Genomic DNA, 17,149 nt, shown 5'->3' on the forward strand with positions numbered 1-17,149 from the left:
CACCTCCCCAGACTGAGACCTTAACATTATTGAAGCATTGTGGGATTATCTTGACAGAGAACAGAACAAAAAGGAACCAACATTCAAAAATGAGCTTGTTGCAAGCCTATAGAACTGTTCCTGAAGACTACTTAAAGAAATTACAAGAATGCTTGTTTAAGAGAGTTCAGACTGTGTTGAAGAGAAGATCTGGTCATATAATATACTACATAAATATTGGCTTTCAAGCCTCATAACATTGTGCAGACTCTGTTTTTCTGCATATACTGTATTACCATGTGTGTTTGCACAAGTTTCAATAAATTGCTGCACATGTTTCCCATTGTCCTATCAAAATACAAAGAAATAAGGGATGGCTCAAGACTTCTGCAAAGCATTCGAGTTTGTGTGATGGCAGTATAGTTTTTTTGAGGTATGCTTAGTTAAGTTAGGAGGTATGCTTTGCAGATGTATCTGATATTGCCATATTGAAGGTATTCAGAAAAAAGAAAACACACACACACATTCTTAATGTTCCTGGAGAAACATTGGAATTAATGAGTCACAATTCTGGAAAAACAACAACCATAGTCAGGGGAGTTTCCCTTTAGTGCATAATGGTAAATGGCCTTCCTTCCAGAAAGGCTTCCTATGGTGGGTCTTTACACACTTGCATATTCAGCCTACTGGTGATGTATGCGTTTCAACCATAGGACTGCACATTATTCAATTATTAATTAAATTCTGCAGATTCGGTTAATTAAAGGGACCATTTAATATATAAAACAGCAAGTATCTTAAAAATTCAATCCTTTTATTTTCCTTACTGCTTGTGAAATTAAAGGATTTTTCTTTTTCTCTGCTGCAGACCTTAAGCTATAGGCCCAAGATTTCTCCTGTAAAACCACCTTCCTAATGCATGCACACGGGGGAAAGGCCACATAAGAAGGAGCCCTTTGTGAGAGAAAAATGAATATAATTCTATGCAGTTTGATTAAATCATAATGTGGCAGGTAATGAATCTTCACCTTTGCAGTTCCATTACTCATTGGAGTCATGTTATCAGCCCCTAAATATAACCTCATTACATATTCCATTTCTACCAGTTTGATTCAGAAAGAGAAAAAAAGGACAAAAAAAAAAGCACCTTTCTGAGCGTCAGGTGTATATTTCACTTTACTGTTCACACTCCTTTCCTTTTCTCATTCCTTTCACTCCATCTCCTTGAGTTATGGCCAGCAATCGCATTATACCAGCCAGATAAAGGCGACTTTTGCAACATGAATTGGAAATAGATGAGAGAACCAGGGTGAAGCACTTCAATGGAAGGTTCAATTATTTTGATGGTTGGTCTCAGGACATTTTTTATGATGACACTCATTTATTCCCAGTAGTGCTCTGTGGAGACTCACTTACATTATCCTTACTCACTCAGCATAATATATTCAAAATCAGCACCTAATTCTGGCCCATATAATCGAATTCCCAAATTTCCTGTTATATGATAAAGTTTAACTTCAACTCTTAATCCATCTTCAAATGACCCTGTGTTCCTCAGCCACAAACATCCAATTAAGCAAGGTAAATCTGTAATTAGGATGGTGCATAATGAACTTGACCCCTGAGGTGGGGCAGATGATGCCCTAACTAAAGATGATGAGCTAATCTGTTTCGACAGAAGAGTCAAAGGTCACCGATGAAGCTCAGATACGAGACAGGCCTAATGAATAACAATTGCTGGATTAACTGGAAGCCAATCCTTGATGGGGGGAGATTTGGCCAGTAATGACCCCTCAGATTTGCACATTGAAAATGGTGGTAATGATGTCATACAGACTGGAAGATGGCTTTATTTTTGAGTTTTTAACCAAACTGATTCTCTGGACTGATATCTCACACCTAAAAGTAATTTTGCAAAACAAAAAGAAGTATTGTTGGGACAATGGAATACACACTTTCTTGCTCTGTAACATAGCCACACACACAAATGGTCACATATAGTAGGGTAAGTCCATAATTACATCCTTTCTCTACCACAAGTTTAATTAAAATTTAATGCAGTTATGCACATCTGAGAAATGTTCAGTTGTGGGAGATTGAGACTGCACTATAATTTCTAACAAGGAAATCTCAAGTCTTATGTTTCACTGCTGAATAGAATGAACCATTAACTAGATGTCCAAGTAACCAAGCAATAATAAACTGACTTATTTCTGAACATCAGCACATAACTTGGTGATACACATAAGAGAATGATGCAGTTTGATCCTGTTCAGCTAAGAAGGGATGTGTTGGTTCAAAAATGATAGCTTGCAAGTGTCTCAGCATAAAAATATTTATTATGCTTCTTTATTGTACTTTCTTTCTTCTTCTGTCCCAACCAGTCCATATGACAGGAACTTTACGACTATGGTTATCCTGTTATATATTTTTTATATCTTTATTTCACAGTATGAAGCATGTGGGAAGTGTGTGTGCGTCTGTGTGCACGTGTGCATGTGTCCTTGCTGCAGAGCATCCCTGGGGGTCTCCTCAGCAAATCTCAACAAAGGTCATTGATTGTGGGGGAGGACACACACCCTGCTTTGACCCCTGAGGTCACAGGAGGCCTGTATGATGGAGATACCCAAGAGGGTCAGATAATAGAATAACAATATATATTATGTCTTGTGTTTTATATGCCCTTGTGCACAGCCTGCACACATGCATGAATTCTCCCATTCACTATGTTTGCCCATTTAAAGCATGCATGCAAGTAATTAGTGTAAGCTTACGTTTGCTTTGTCTGTTTGCTTGCATGAATCTTGCATTTAAAACTGAGCAGTTCTCCTGCGGCTGGATGGATGTGTCACAGATAATTGTGTTTGCATCCCTGATTCTGCACATAAGAGAGGAAATCCTTGTGTCCACAACCCAAATATTACTTTCTGTTTATCCTATGGATTATAAACTGCAGATAATTAGAGATAACAAGCTTGCTTATAGAGTCTGTCAGTGTTGCTTCTATCACCGGGCAATGGTGCCATTAACCTTTCCATTTCAAATGTGAATATTTGTTTTTGTCTTAGACAAAAATGGGAAACTCAAGAAAAATATTATATATATATTTTTTACTTAAGTGCTTACACCAGTTCCATTCATTTTAAACAATATATTCTTTTGAATTCTCTTTGGTTTGCCTGCTAATTAAAAGTCTCGGCGGTGTCTCTAAAGAATAAAGAAAGACAAGTGGACACACATACTTACTCACATGTGCAATCTCCTGTTAAAGAAATAGTTAGACAGGCGTAAAGTAACAACAACAATAATAAAATATGAAATTAAACTGCAATATCCAGCATGGATATAAAGACCGTTTACATGAACTTTAAGGGTTTGCACAAACTGCTTTTAAAAGTTAGAGAAGTACTTGGAAACTGGCAAAAAATAAAGCTAATTTATCTGTAATTTTCACTCTAAAAAAATGAGATTTATCACTTAAATCAAGTTTAGGTTGTATTTTGTTTAGATTTGAAAATAGCAAACAACATGTTATTTACCATATTCAGTAGTATATGTTTGAACTGTCAAAAATACATGTAATTTCAACAAAATTCAGCCAACACAGGTTCTCATATTTGCAGCTGCATCAGACACAAGAGATGCTTTTATGTGTTAAACACTGAGCAGTGTTCTTCTCTCATGCTTCCCACTTGCCCCTCAGCAACAGATCCACATGCAGGCACGAAAGCTGGACTAATGTAGGTCTAATTGCAGCACTGGAGCCCTGAATCATCTCTTAGAATGTTTTTCAGAAAACCTAATCGTGTGGACAGGCAGAGTGAACTAATTATCTGCATGCTGTTTTCCCAGCCAAAGCTTGTAATTTAGCAGCAATTGACCTCCTGCAGTCTGCCAGCAAATGAAAACATGTAGGCCAGTCTGCTAACGAAGGGCCCGAAGACCCCAGGGTTTCTCCGGACCCTGCTCTGCACCGTGGACACAGAACCCCTCACTTCAGTTCCAATTTACTTCTTCACCACCTCCAGGGGAGACTTCATCGTCCTCACGCTGTGTAATGACTTAACGTGTCTGGAGCAGAGGAAAGGCCTGTTGGGAGAACAACTCAATACTGTGATTGTCTGGAAAACAGGATGTACTCCTTTCCAAGGTGGTTCACTGATGGCATGTGGCCTTAATGACTTTAGCTGAAGCGAAGACTAGCCGGTTAGGTTTTAAAGTTTTACAAATATTGATCCTTTTAGAGTAGATTTGACTGGCTGTGTGAGAAGGTACAATTGTAAAATACAACCTAAGGTCAAGAAATCACAGCACTGCTTTTGATTTTTTGAAAAGTGATCAAAGAAAAAGAAAGAAAAATAAATATAAACACCTCAGTCATTGTTTATCCACTACTTTATATCTGCAGAAAATGTTTGTCCATATGATTCTTATTGTGATATTTATCGAGTCTAAGAGGTTTTAGCTTTTCAGTTAATTATTTCTTGAAATAAGTACAAAGACAATAACATAAAAATCTGCAATAATGAAGTTGCACCGGGCATATGCCTTTGATGCACACACCAAAGTCTGCTTAAAACATGGCCCAAGGCTGTTACTGGGTGACATGAGTCATTGTTTCTTTCCTCACACAGCATTGTTGCTGTGCTTTGGCCATGTTGTGTAGACAACGTTGCACGATCCGTGTACTAACAACTGCCAAATTATGTAGAGTCAGCTAACTGGATACAGTACCAGCATTATAATATAGTGGGTGCTCTTCCAGCATAAAATCTAATGGGCTATTGAGAGGGGTAAGCAACAAGAATACTAATGAGCACAAACAGGACATCACAACACAAAAGTAGGAATGAGGCCTACGAAACTTGGCTTATACAAGCAAATACTCTCACTACTTATAATTTCACTTTAGAATACAATTTAGAGAATAAAATATAGGTTGGGACGGATTTTATAAGGCTTTAAAATGTATAATAGGTAATCGAATTCTTGTAATATATAGGAACAAGAAACATTTTTCGCCTCTTTGGTTTGAGATCACATGATTTACTCAACCAGATTCCAACTCATCAGTCTGAAAAGTACTTTGATTGCATTGCAGGTATTTTTTTTTTTTTTACTGATGTACAGTGCTAAAGAAAGTTATAAGATCACCTGTCATTAAAACAAGAAGACAATTTTCTTTCAAAACTTTAAATTATTGAATTCACTAAACAGAAATCACATTTTTCATGATTTGAGCCAGCACACTGGAAATGTCAGAAATTAATCAAGCACACCATTTAATAAGTTTGTGTTATTTTAGGCTTGCACCCCTTACATTGGGCGGTGGTCTAATAATGTTTTTTAAGCACTGTATGCCTTTGAACTGCTGCCTGGTGAAATGTCTACAGCACAAATATGTTTTGATGCATTTATCTGCATTTGAGCACATAGACTATTCATGTAAATAGCCATAAATGCCAGTTACAGTTCCACTGCCAGCAGTAAATATCTAAGCCATAACAGAATCCAAACATGTTTGATTGATAAGGTTATGCTTTGGTTGAGTTGCTGACTTTTTTTTTTTTGGTTTTACTATTTCTTCAAACATCTAAAGCTATGAGCCATGTGTTCCCATCTTGGAAATTTGAACAATTTGGGGTAAAACAAAATGCAATTTAAAGGTTTACATTTCATGTTAATATTTTCATTATTTTAATATAAATGTAATAGTAATAATAATTTAATATTTAATTAAATTTAATATTAAATATGTTTTTTGTATGTTTGGAAGTAGAGTGAGCAGAACAAAACACTGTAACTCTACTAATATTTAAGACATAAGACAGCTGAATAGCTGATATTGTCTGAAAACTCAGGTGAGTTGATGGGTTACTCCTCATTTAAACTTGCATGCGGCAGTAAGACGTGGCTTTCTTCCAAATTTTTTCCTCCTGAGGTCCAAGATAAAGCCATAATAATTGTAAACCCTCCCCAAAAATAGCATCTCGTCGTAAAAGTCATGTTTGTGTCTCCCTTGAAGTGATTTGTGCTTTTTCTTGCACTTTATGCCTTATATGTGGAGTTTAACTTCATTACTTGTAGCGGTTGCTTAAGTAAACAAGGTTCTTTTTATTAAGAATGAATAACTGCACCACCGTTATGTGTTAATGTGTTTATATATCTGTGTTTGCTGTGAGGGGTGAGTAAGTTCACCACAGACACGTGGTCAATGGTACAGTTACTGTTACTACATTTTATTACAGGCAGTTTGCAATGCCAGTAACTGGCTGACACGAGAGACATCTGTCATCAACATGCAGAACAATAATAACAATGAAGGATTCATGAATAACCTTCAGACTGGAGAAAGTCATTCAAAGTCAAAGTCATTAATATGGCTCCAATCCCCTGTTTCTAATTAAAATCAAAGGATTTCTGCAGTTTTGTGACTGTAATTCTGGCAACACTCAATTACTGTATTCTGTTCATTTCTTTGGAACCATTAAAAGATACCCACCCTGTTTTATTGAAAATTTCTTTCTCGTCGTTTATCCATTATTTGTTGATTTCATACATTTCTGAGCTTTGAAGCCAATATACAGCCCCCCAGATGTTCCTTTTTGTGCACCAATAAAGTGGCTAAAACCCCTTCCTGACCAAAAGTAGGAAATTCTTTCTTTTTTAGTGATGGAGTCATACATACACTTTTAACCATCTGCCTATTATTTTATCATGTTGAATTAAATGTAAGCAGGTTACAGATAAAGTAAGGGTCAAGCCTTGTGTCACTTTACATATTGGTGTAACTTCACACAAAATATGTAATGCAATGCGATAACATGCAAAGTGATTTTCCGATGTATGAATGCTTTCCATATGTTATTTCATGTTGCGTACAGTGAAAACAATATCAGGTATCTTTTAATACCTTTTATGTTTTTGAAATTAATTTCATGAATCCCTATATCCCAACAGCATCAGTGAATGCACGAGTTATAAAACTAAATAGCTGTTTTTTTGTTATTCAAAAAAATATATATATGGTAAGCCAGTTTAGGGATAGTTGTGAAATTGATTTAACATCTGCTTACAAAGCACCTGTGGAATAATGTTTTCATTTATGTTAGTATATGCTATGGTTTATGGGAGCAGTTTATTTTATTTTATTTTTCAACAGGTGCTTGTTTTATCTATAAAGGACACTCTAAAAGAAGTGAAAAACCAAAACGGTGAAGTTGTGCAGGACAGCATAACACTGAGTTAGAGAAGGCCTCTAAACGATTCAAGTAACAATTCTAAATATATTGTAAAAATAGTGCTCATAACTGTAAGACTTTCAAGGATATTAGCATACATCGACAGTGCTGTACTGCAACCATTATCATACTACTTCCTTTTTAATTGCTTATCCCAAGGTCTTATCATAATAAACAATATGATGTACAGACCATCGTTCACATTTATAATTTAACAGTCTGGAGTTAAAAGCATCAAATGGCAGTTCACATTCTACAGTTTTAATCTGCCTCCCTATAGCTTTGCAATGTGAGGACGAATGTGGATCGGTCTGTTTACTTCTGCACCGTCTCTGACCAAAACACCTCTTGAATGTTGCAAGTAACTGTCAGTAAAACAATGTTTATTTGCAGCATTTCCCACGAAAGTCATTGTTCATCATCCGCTGCTCAAAGTAAACATTTGTACACTGAAGTGAGACTCACGCTGAAGCAAACTGTACAAAGTACGGCACGCTGGTATTGTAATCAGAGGATGTAGCTGCATCCTTGTCAACCTGCGGACATATTCCTTATGTTTGCTCAGCTTCCGCTGTATAGAGCTGCCAGTCCTGATTAGTTCTGATTGGTTTCATTTGTTCCTCGGTGTTTAGACATCAATCACAGCACTTCCTTTCCTGAGATTCAGTAATCTCGGCTGCCTCCCAGCAGCAGAGATTCTGGTTATATTTCGTGTGTGAATCTGTCTGTGCATGTCTGTGTATATGCTTGGTTTGTAACCGTGCTGGTGGTCTGGTGTAAATCTATAGGTGATCAGAGAGAAACAAACAGAACATAAATGGCTATGAGGGGTGAAGGTGGGAGTCTGCGTGTTCTTAGTGGAAAGATGTCTAAATTTTGGCCCACTGTTCTGGCAGTATGCCTGCATATGTTTGAGCTTGCAAGATTTCAGCCAGCATGTCAGTTTTTCCATATGTTAAGCTAAATACCAGCCAGCTATATCCAAGAGGCTGTCATTGATTGGTATTACAGTGACTGTCATCTGATGAGCTAAACAGGAATTGATTAAAAAATGTGTCTATAAACTTGTTAGACATTTACTAATATAATTGTTACTATAGTGGTGATGTGGAGTTGTAAATTGAGTGTCAGATTTCTACTCTAACATCAATATAAGCACTGAAAATTACTCCTGCTGAAACTAAAAAATCTAACTAACATATTCAAGCATATTTTTTTCAGAACTTCAAGTTTACTTGGATTGATCCAATATTTGTGTGAAACCCAAAGAAGATATCAGAGTAACTCTGTGGCTGTTTATCCTTGAACAGGCAACACTCTGGCTGCCCTGATTGCTGTTATTTTGGAATGGGAAAAATGGCAATGCCCTTCCTTGGATGGCCCACAGTATGATTTATTACTTTGTTAAGAAGCAAAATAATCCTTCTTGAAGTTCTCGGCTCCCACTCAATACCTTGAAAGAAGGAGGGATGGGGTGTTAGGATGCAACTTTTGGCAAAACAAAGGGCGTGATTTTCCATGAAAGCCTGAGGAATGGTGAGGTGGGAGGCTGGCAGAAAAATAAAATAAAATGCAGCAGTAGTGTATTAAAGTGAGATCTCTGACGTGCAGCTGAATTCTTCAACTTGGCAAGGCTTGGAATGGCCTTGACTTTGAAGGATAGGAGGCAGTGAGGGAAGGAAGTGAAGAAAGACAGGACAAACCATGTGTGGAAAAAGGGGATGGTATTACCCTTCTTCGTTTAACCAAACAGGTCAACTGAGGACTTTTTTTTTTTTTTTCGCTCAGTGCAATTACAATGCTGTTCTCTGTGAAACTGCCCGTGTGGTTCTGGCCCTGGCATACTCTCCAATGGATGGGAGGAAATAAAGGATGGGAGGACAGTGGAAGTATAACACTGGGTTGGCAAATTGAGCAGAATCTAAGTGGTGCCTGAGTACTCTGGCAGACAGCATGGCACCTCTAATCACATTGAATCAATCCTCTGTAGAAACCCCAAGCCAACATCACTACCAAACTCCACCAGTCTCTCACCAGTGTTGTGCATGAGAGGGCTAGTTGAAGCTAAATTTGAAGATAGCTGTGCTCTGACCCAAGACTATTTAGCAGAAACATCTTGACTCAGAGTGATGCTGAAAACCTAGCTCAAACATTTGTTACTTTTAGGCTAGACAATTGTAATTCTGTATTAACACGCAATTCTAAAATCTTCCTGAAAAGACATGGTGAAAGTAGTAGAGGGAACTGGAAGGAGAAATTATATTTCTCTCATACTGGGAATTCTTCAATCACTCCTTATTAATTCAAGAATTTAAATTTAAATTCTTCTTCCAACATTAAAAGTGCTGCTCCCAGTTTGGACAGACATCCTCTCGACTTTTAAGATTAGGTTTATAACAGCGCTAGCACTCAATCAGTTGACCTTGAATCATCCCTGGGTTCTGTTGCTATAGCTTCAGGCTGCTGTGGGACTTCCCATGATACAGTAAGGACCGCCCCATTTTTCACTCACCATGCATTTATGTGCCACTATTGCATGCCATTACTGCATTTTCTTCTCTCTCCCATAGTGTGCATCTAGTCTTTTTCTCTTTATGTCCTTCTTTTCTCTCTTCTCTTACTGCAGGCCCATCTAAAGTTGTGATCATCACAGCCTCCAAAGCTCAAAACTGGTTACTAATGTTTTGATTATGCTATAATGGTATTCAAATCTTTTGACTTTGTTAGAATAAGCACACTGTGTTCCATGTACAACAATGTTTTCAGTTGTTGTAGCGTTCACATTTTATAACGGATTTTATATTATATTTATATAGTAAGTAACACATTTTTGAATAGCAGACCTACTTTTATGGTTTCCTTTTATTGTGTGAATCCTATTTCTTTTTGCCAAAAATCAAGGTGTTTGGATTGTAAACCTTTCAGTTATAAACAAACCCTGGTAAGTGCCTCTCACACATGACATCTCCCTGTAAGAATGTATCTCATACACTATTAGTCTATTAGTCCAGCTGATAGCAATCAGAGGACTATCTTAAGTTTAAAAAAAAAATCTTGTCAGAGTAGTTGTAACTTTGTAAAACAACATCTTTGTTGGCATGTCAACTCATTTGAAATTAGCGAAACATTGTTTTATGTGTTAATGCCATCCCTTGTTAGGCACTCCACTGACCTGAGATAATGACTAAAGAAAGGCACTAATAGTCGTGTGCATTGTTGCACAGATTGCGAAAGAAAAGAGCACATTTGGCTTAAGGCCAGCCCCAATTAATGACAGCAGGTCTGCTGAGAAGTTACAAGAAAATAGTCATTTGGAAGCAAAGTAATGGATGCCATGATGCTAAGCTTGTGTGTCAGAGAAATTGTGCCACTGGGCCTGTGTCACAACGCTTAAGTCTGTCTAACATGCATGTGTGTGTATATTAGCTTGTGTATACACGCAAGCCAGAGACATCATGCAAATTCAGTGCACTGTGTCCTGACACTGACACGAGATACATTCAGCATTCTGCATGTTTTTGTTTTAGTGCTTGCCCTTCTCTGTTGTTACCCTCTGAACCAACAGTGATGCAATGTTGCCCTTTGGGATTATAACAGGATTTTTACAGTATGTTCACTTAAGCAAACTAGGTATGCTATACACAAGGAAGGTGCTTGCACAATTTTCACATGGGAAAAGTGTGCAAATAATTTGTGTGATGGGAATAGTGCTATGATTATTGGGCCAAGTCCATAAAGACTTGCTGCTTGTCAAGCAAAATTGGAAGCAAAAGTTGGAAGTACAATTACTTAAATTACTTTGACAAAGTAGATTTATGTGTGTGTACTGAGCACATAAGACTTAAACACAGGCCTTAATAAATCTGATTTGAATCATTTAATGCTGAGGCTGAATTTTTATCCATATTTAAGTAAAGTTTATTTACCCACTAATGTTTATATAACCTCTTACCAAATCTAAACATCTAACCTGTGCACTGATTTGGAGGTAAGCTAATTAACTGTAGCCACTGAATTTCAAGCCTACAACAAGCCTAACAAACATTACCTCACTAGTTCTGAATGTGGCCTCAGTCACACAGGCCTAGTGACCTATCTGCAACCAACTGACAACCAGGAATGTCTGTGCACTTTTGAGAGGTTGCTGGCAGTCACTATGAAATCAACTACTAAAGCCCCATTCACACAGGCATAGTGACCAATGGCAATCATTAGCACCTAGGGAAAAGCGTCTAGCCCGTGAAAAGTTGGTGAGTGCTAGGAGTCATTAGCATGAAACTAGTTGCAAAGAGATGCATTTGGTCACAAATAAAGCAATCATGAGAAGGTTTTTGATGTAGCGCCTCTTTGCAACTGATTCCATCATTCTTTATAAGATGACAGCAACCTCCAGCAACCACACACAAATGGTCAGTGTTGTCACGTTTTAATGGCACAAATAGTTCTTTATATTATTTTTGTGTTGCATAAAAAAAAACCATCAAGATTTTAGTCACCATATTGAAATCTGTGGAAAGCTGTCAGAGTGTTTTTTATATATTCATGATTGATTATTTTTTACTGGGCAAATACTGGGCAGTTGTGGCTCAGGAGGTTGCCTAGTCCACTTGCTAAAGTGTCCTTGGGCAAGATACTGAATCCAAAGTTGCCCCTAATGTATCCATCGGAGTTTGAATGTGTAAGTGTTGAGTTAAAAAAATGGCTTGGGCATAGAAAGGTGGGTGTATGAATGTGTGTGTAAATGAGGCTTGTGCTAAAAAAGTGCTTAGACTTCTTAAAGCGCTACATCAGTAGAAGTTTATTGATCATAGGCGTACGCAGCAAAGATCCAAATACCTTTTACACTGAAGTTGTTCTTAATTTTATGTAATTTAATTTACTGTGGACACCAGTAGTGCTTGGTTTTGACCATCACAAAAAGGGATCAAATTCTAAAATTTTAAGTCACTAAACTAATCACTTGTGATATTTTTTCAAAGAAGAAGAGGAGTGGAAAGCTGTCTTCCAACGGAAACCACCTTTAGTCATTGTCGGTTTCCTATCCCTGTGCATGTTCAGTAAGACATTTGGACAAGTGAAAACAAGTATGTTACAACACAATTAACTCCTCACATTTCAGTTAACAATTGAGCATAATTAACATGTCAAGAATACATCATGGTATAGCACAACTCCAAATTTTGGATCCTCACTTCTGACCTGACTATTCGCATTTCAAAAGCACTCCTTTCTAACTGCTTACCTATACAGGCATCTAATCATCCATAGAACCATAGAATGCAAAGCAAAAAATATCTCCTAATTGGGCACAGTTGCTTCATTTTTCATGTTTGTTTTTGCTTTGCAATTAGGAGCATTTCAGCTGCCAGTTGGACTGTATACTGTGTTTTTGAGGATGAGTACATGCTTCATAATTTGAATCACAGTGTATTGCAATCATCCATATATTAGAATGGATCAAACACCCTCTCCTCCCTAGAATTTCAGATATGCAAGAATAATTCATTTATGCATTCATCCGAATGAAATGAAAAACTCAAAATACCCATGATAAGCAGCTAGCTCTCAAGAAAGAGAGAGAAAGTTGTATGATTATTCTTTTCACAGAAATATTTGTAGCACCGTAGGAGGTTGGAGCCAGAAATATGCGTGTTGATAAATTTCTATGATGAGATTCAGAAACAGCTGGCTGCGCAGGGTAATTTTCTGGTTTGTTGTCTTCTCAATACTTCCCGCACTCTCTCACATGAGGTGAACGCGCACACGCTCACTCTTACACACACACATAGATATGATGCAGAAGAGAGGCGAACAAGACAAGAGAGGCACGTTGAAGTTCTCCAAAGTCCATACATGGATTCCTTCAGTGGTTTAGCTTGAAGCTATCTTGAAGCAATGTCCTGCAAAATACTCTAATCCAGGCAAATTGATGTAATCTCGGTTTTTTCTTTGTAGAGGAAAAGATGAGCCGGAGACACTTAGTCAGAGAAGCGGTGTAGGCTAAAGACAGTCAGGCCACACCTCAAGCCAGGCCAGAAACCAGACGCTAAATCACAAAGATTTGCTCAAACTCGTATTCAGCCACTGAGTGTGCTTGTTAGCAAAAGCTTGCGAATCCTTCCCCAGAATCATTTCAAAACGACTTAAACAAGACAGGAAGAGCATCAGACACGTTTTACATGAAAGAGTCACGACTGATGACTGATGAAGGTTTTCCCACTCAGTTCTCTGGTTAAATGTGCTACAAATACATTGCGCTGTTTCGTGTGTGTCATAAAGCAAAGGAGCATAATGACACAGAGTCCATTACACACGGTATTTAGAGATTAGACTAACACTGTGGTTTTGTGGCTTGAGTTGTGCTGATGGTAACCATGTGTTTCCAGAGGACATACATACTTTGACTGTGCTGACAAATAATACACTAATGCTTGCCAGCATACCTGTTCCATGATGAAGTGCCATGTGGGTTTTACGGGAACAGGCTCGGTTATGATCAGCAAAGCTAAGAGCCTTTGCCTATACTTTACTGTAGCTTTCAATAATGCCTAAATGCTTTCATGTGTCAGAACCTTTGGCAGATCATTTATTTCTTCAAAACACAAATCTGGCAAACAAATTGGTTCAAATTTCGAGAAAAGAAAATACACTGATTAGGCTTTGTTTTCAAGAGCTTAAGCTTAGAAATTCTTAGTGCAGGCACATTGAACTGGTTGTACTTAATATCTTAGAAGTGTTATTGTATAGCTAGAAAAGCATGAAAACATTCAACTCACTTGCTGTGGGAAAGCAATACGATGTGTTAATAATCATACATGGCTGTTTTTATCTGAGTGTGCAACTTAATTTGATGAGTCAGCAATGTGTAATCATGGATGTGACAACCTCTTATTATGAGTTGAGGTGATTATTTTCAACCGAACAAACACAATCACCCCCAGTCCGAGAAGCACACCAATTATTCACTTGCTCACATCAGCAGCTCAGCATCACTTTCCCTCAAACGTTTTACTTTTGAGTTCTGTGGCAGAGTTTTGCTTGCTTACGCATGAACAACTGCAGTTTCTATAAAGCTTTTAATGATCCATAACTGCCCTGTAAATGTGTGTTTATAGCTGCATTCAAAGCCCCATCCAGTATGTAAAAGGTGGAGGTTTTGCACTTTTTCGGTCAACAGCGTAGCCAAAGGCAGTATTAAATCTCATAGCTTGTTAAAGTTGTTAGATGATAAGAAAAGTTTATCTTTCCTTCTGTGAAATACCATACATACTGATTCACTGTTAAAGTGAAATATATTGTGGTTAAGAAGTTTGACTAATGAATAACTATATTGTACGAAATGTCTAGCTGGGTTTCCAGTGGGCTTGTAATTTGCATTTTATGCATAGTAGCACACTCAAGAGTGTTGCCACAAACAAAACAACATTCCCGTGAGACCTCGAGTAAGAACTTAGCCCGGACATTCATAATGTTTCAACACAGGGTCTTAGTAACGCAGTTGGGATTAAATTTGTAGCTGTGCACCACACCCATAGGCTTGGTTTTCACCAGGCGTGCCAAATTGTTACAGCTCCACAGGCAAGACTAGAAGCAGATGACAGAAACTAGGGTAGTTTAGGTCTACGGCCCTGGAAAAAGGTGTTATTATTAGGATTTTCACTTTACATTCGGTTCTGTTTTAGCTTTGGCTAGGACTTGTTTTGCATCATCTGTCAAAGGGCACATTAATTTTGATGCCATTCTGTATCTGCAGCACTTTCTTCTGTGTCAGACCCCTGTTCATTTTCTTTACACGCCTAAATCAACCTTCAGTGTAAATGTTCAGTCTGCAAGAGTGTAATTTGATGAATAAGTGCTGAAATAATCATATTAATGTGATGTAATTAGGACTCACGTGACACTGTTCAGTGTCACTCAGTGCTCCAGCTGTCTTGCTTTTTGGCTCAACAGCTTGAACTGTTGTTCAGGTAACCTTATAAGCAGCCATGATTAATTAGAAAGGAACACCTCATTTTGTAGCCTTGGCAGGATTCAAGCAACACGTGTGTGTGTGTGTGTGTGTGTGTGTGTGTGTGTGTGCATCTGTGTATCTTCACAAGACTTAAAACCAATAGTCTTGCACGATTCACCCATCTTTGTTTTTACTGATGTGAAATGTTTACTTTAACTGTGGATCACTGTGTCTTTTACATGTTTATGGTGTGCAAATATTCAGAGACACTTTGTGCCTTTGCATTTATATATACATACACGCATGTTTGAGTATTAAAAATAAAAAGTGCAGCAACAGTCTAGACCAGACCTTCCCAAAGTGTGGGGCCCGCTCCCCCTAGCCATTGCAGGGGGCGCGGTATGAAAAGGGAAAAAAACAAAAAAAACAAGGCTTGGACACTGCTAGCACGGGGCGCTCACACAAACGCAAAGCAGGAGATGAAGCATAGTTGAATATGTTTCCAAACCAACTTCATTCTAAGCCAAAGACTAGAAAATATGGTGAAGCATATTTTCCCTTTGGTTTCACCTGCACAAGTGCCAAGGTAGGTCTCTTCTACATAATTGGTTTTCCCTTGGTCGGGAGCACACGCTGGGCTCTCCAAATCACGGACAAACAGTATCCCACATTCTTGATTTTTAGTTCACAAACATTTGTTGTAATGACTAACTACTCCTGACATTTTGGAGATGTTAGCTCTTTACACAGTAAAGTTACAGCGGGATACAAATAATATCAGGCTGACCCTGCCATGATTTGTTCCTCCGGTTCAAATCACAGACAAACAGTATCCCACAGCTGTTTATGTTTTTGAACCCATTTTGCACAGAGAGGCATTTTTTGAAAAATGTATTGATAGCAATGTTGAATATTATTAAACAGGAAAAAAAACAATTGCACCTAAAGTAATTACATCGTGATGCCTCAGCCTTTCTAAATGGAGGGACAGTAACTGCCCATGTTTATGTAAGCATGTAAAACCTGAAGATAGAGACAAAATGCTGTTAATCTGACTATCTGCCATTCTGCAGTTCATCTCATGTAAACAATAACGTGGCGCACAGCGTGACGTGAAAAAGGCACATACCTTTGACGTTGCGTGACGAACTCTGTATTCCTCGTCCACACCTAAAGGCAAAAAAGGAGTTTTAAAAAATCTCAGTTTTTGGTGATTTGAAATGCCGTTTACGTGTGAACGAAACAGCTGCATTTTCAAAAATACCCGTGTAGGTGCGGACGTAGCGTAAAAGAGTTAGTAGTTTGTTTTCTTACTACCTGTAATTTATTGCAGATTACTTGTATTTGCTTAATTGTTTACTGTTTGAGGTGTGAAATAAACCGCAATGGAGCAAAATATGGGTGTGTGTGGTTGGAGGATGTGTTTGTACGTGCGCTGGGGGGGGTGGGGGGAAATTTTTCTTGTAAAACAAAGGGGGGCCTAGCAAAAAAAGTTTGGGAACCACTGGTCTAGACAACAACAGCAACAAAGATGCACCAATGAAAGTGACAAGTCTGTAGAGCCATTAGCCAATTAGCAGCTATTATGGAAGCTGTGCAATGTTGATACACACTCATGCGCACAACTTCAGGGCCTGTACTCTATCATCTGTATAATTAAGGTGCTTTTCTCCTGAATATTTTAGTTAAGTGTCTCTGCAACAGTGCAGCAACAAGCCTTCTTTGAGCTGTCTTCTCACTGAAGTATGCTGCTCTCAGAGTGAAACCATTAGAAATCACACAGACTACACAGGCGTGATTACAATTATTCATTCGATAACATTATGTTGGTTAGACCTTCACATTGAACATTTTTACACTGAGATTTAAAATGCAATCTAACTACACTCTGAAAGAATAATCAGTGGAAATACAGACTTTTATTACTGATTCCTTCTAAATAGTTATTGTTTATTAAAACTAAATACCAGAGATGCAA

This window comes from Astatotilapia calliptera, chromosome 16, assembly GCF_964374335.1.
Source record: "Astatotilapia calliptera chromosome 16, fAstCal68.1, whole genome shotgun sequence".
Taxonomy (NCBI): domain Eukaryota; kingdom Metazoa; phylum Chordata; class Actinopteri; order Cichliformes; family Cichlidae; genus Astatotilapia; species Astatotilapia calliptera.